The sequence below is a fragment of the Carlito syrichta genome, unplaced genomic scaffold (genome assembly GCF_000164805.1).
Source record: "Carlito syrichta isolate Samal-C Ts95f unplaced genomic scaffold, Tarsius_syrichta-2.0.1 Scaffold308818, whole genome shotgun sequence".
Classification (NCBI taxonomy): domain Eukaryota; kingdom Metazoa; phylum Chordata; class Mammalia; order Primates; family Tarsiidae; genus Carlito; species Carlito syrichta.
In genome coordinates, this window is record NW_007252914.1 from 1,300,194 (window position 1) to 1,302,910 (window position 2,717).

The following is a 2,717-nucleotide window of genomic DNA, read 5'->3' on the forward strand; positions in this document are numbered from 1 at the left end:
CTGGGCGCGGAAGGTGCGGCCCAGTGGCACCCCGTCCTCACGGCGGGGACGTCCCGGCCCAGGAAAGAACGCTGTTTAGGCACGGCCTGACCACCTAAGTGAGGGCACTGAAGCCGCCGGGGGAAGGGCAAGGTCAGCGCGCCGAGTCCGAGCCCCGCGGCGCTGCGTTTGTTTTGGTAAGAGGAGGTTCGGAATCACAGACGCGGCGAAGTGACACACACGTGGACGTGCGAGTGGAGGAGGAAGTTCGCCTTTCCCTCCTCACCCACCCCAAGACACGAAGTCTACACTTTAGCTGTATGTCTCCTCTGTCCGAAGTGGAATCGAGCCCCTCAGGGATGTGACTTTTTTTTGTTTTTTGAGTTGGAGTCTCACTCAGTCGCCCAGACTGGAGTGCAGTGGCTGTTCCCGGCCACAGCAGCCTCGACCTGCTGGGCTCCGGCGATCCTTCCACCTCAGCCTTCCGAGTAGTCGGAATTACAGGCGTGCGCTACCACGCCCAGGTGATTTTTGATTTATTGTAGAGATGAGGTCTCGCCAAGTTGCCCAGGTGGGTCTTGAACCCGCGGGCTCAGGCAATCCACTCACCTCAGCCTCCCAAAGGCGCGGGATTACAGGCTGAGCCACCGAGCCCTGCAGAATGAGGCATTTTTTATGTGTGGGACTAGCCGCACAACCTCCAGGCCTTCCTATGGTTTTGGTCCTTAGACAGAGAAGCCGGGAGGACTATTCAGGCTCTTAACCAAAGAGCAGTGGCCTTGCGGAAAGGAAATCTAGCCTAAGTTCATTCACCAGGTATCTCTTGAGTACTAGGCACTGTTTCAGGCTCTTGGGATACACTCATGAATAAAACAAAGTCCACTCCCCCCCATGAGCTTAAGTGGGGGTGGGGAAAACTCACAGTACACAGTTTGAAAATTATGTCGTATGTTAAAGAGTGAGAAGTATTATGAAAAAGAATTAGAGATGAAGGAGAATCAGGAGAGAGGTGGAAGGGCAAATCGCAGAATTACAGAGTGTCAATGCAGGCCTTATTGATAAGGTGAGAGTTTAGTCGCCTTAAAGGAGGAGAGTTAGCTATGTAATTGAGTGTGTGCTCCAGGCAGAAGAAACAAAGTAAATCTGGGGCTCTGGATGGTGCATTGTGTGCCTGTGGAAGATTAAGGCTGGTCAGTGTGACTGGGGCTGAGTTGGCAAGTCAGAGGGAGTGGGAGATGAGGTTAAGGTGAGGGAGACGGGGAAGACCTTTTGAACAGAGGCGTGACTTACAATTTGTAAAGTATTACAGTGTGCAGTGTTGAGAATGCATCTATCAGGAAGCTATTGCAGTAATCCAGGAGAGAGATGATAGGGTCTAGAAACGGTGGAATTTGGTGAGAAGTGAGAGGATTTCAGCTCTGTTTTGAAGATAAAGCCAATAGAATTGGATGGATTAGCTACAGGCTGTGAGAGAAAGCAAGCCATGAAGGATGCTACCAATGTTTTGCCAGGTACATGTAAGCATTCCATTTTATTATAATGTTCTCTCCGTGACTGAAGTAGTGACTGTCTGCATACCAGTTTCAGCATGTAGAATCATACAGTTTTACAGATTTTACTGTTATGGATATTTACCAAATGAGTCAAGTATTTAAGGGGTGTGCAGTGTAGTTTCGATACATACATGAAACAAACATTCACAATACAAGAGAACATCTTTTGAAAGTACAGGTTATGCAATGTATATGGCAAGAGCCCCATGAATCAGACACAAAGGGAAATGTTGGGATGAGGATGGGGACTTGAAAGATGAGCAGAATTGAACAGAAGTAGGTGGACTTCCAAACAAAGGCCGCAAAACAGGGTTGAGTGTGGTATGTTGAATAGCAGTGGGAGACTAGTCTGACTAGTTCAGAGAGTACGTTGGAAAGAGAGGAAAGTAAGTTGGATTATAGAATGAGGCTAGGTTATCCAGGTTCATGGAAATGAGGAAAGTTTCACACCAGGAAGACTATTTTAGCTGTTTGCCATCGTCTTTCAGGAGATCGTGTGCATTATCAGTTAACATGGTGAGTGATTTTTATAAAATAGATACCCCCAAAGACACATCTTATATTTTCCACCAATGGATATATTTTTTTGGTACTTCCAAAGAGGGCCAGGAAGAGGATATTCTAAGGAACTAGATCCTGAGGATTATGATATTTTTTTTCTCTCTTGTAACGGCTTTACAAGCTTCATTTTAAGACATCTTCAAACAGGTTTTATATGGGTTAAACTGTACATTAGGAAGGGAAATATGTTGAGACCATTCTCCAGAGTCACTAGGTTTTAGCTTGATGAACTTGTTCTCCCTGGATTCATCGTAGAACTTTATATTATCTCTCCTCCAGGTCCTTTTTAACCCTTGAAAAATATTTTTCTCAGTACCTATTCCCTTTTTAAAAAAATCCTTCTATCTGAATTCTGTCAATTAATGAATTTTTTCTGGTTGCCTAATGTAACACTGTTACATGTGTTGTGTCTTCTTAAAAACTTTTGTATTTCCACACATTAGCACTTTCCTTTTAGAATTGCCATATTGGCTCTGTGCTTGAATGTCCCATGAGGGCCTCCATAAAAAACAATATGATCGACAGGGCTCAGTGGCTCAGCCTGTAATCCCAGCGCTTTGGGAGGCTGAGGTGAGTGGATTGCCTGAGCCTGTGGGTTTGAGACCCGCCCGGGCAACTTGGCGA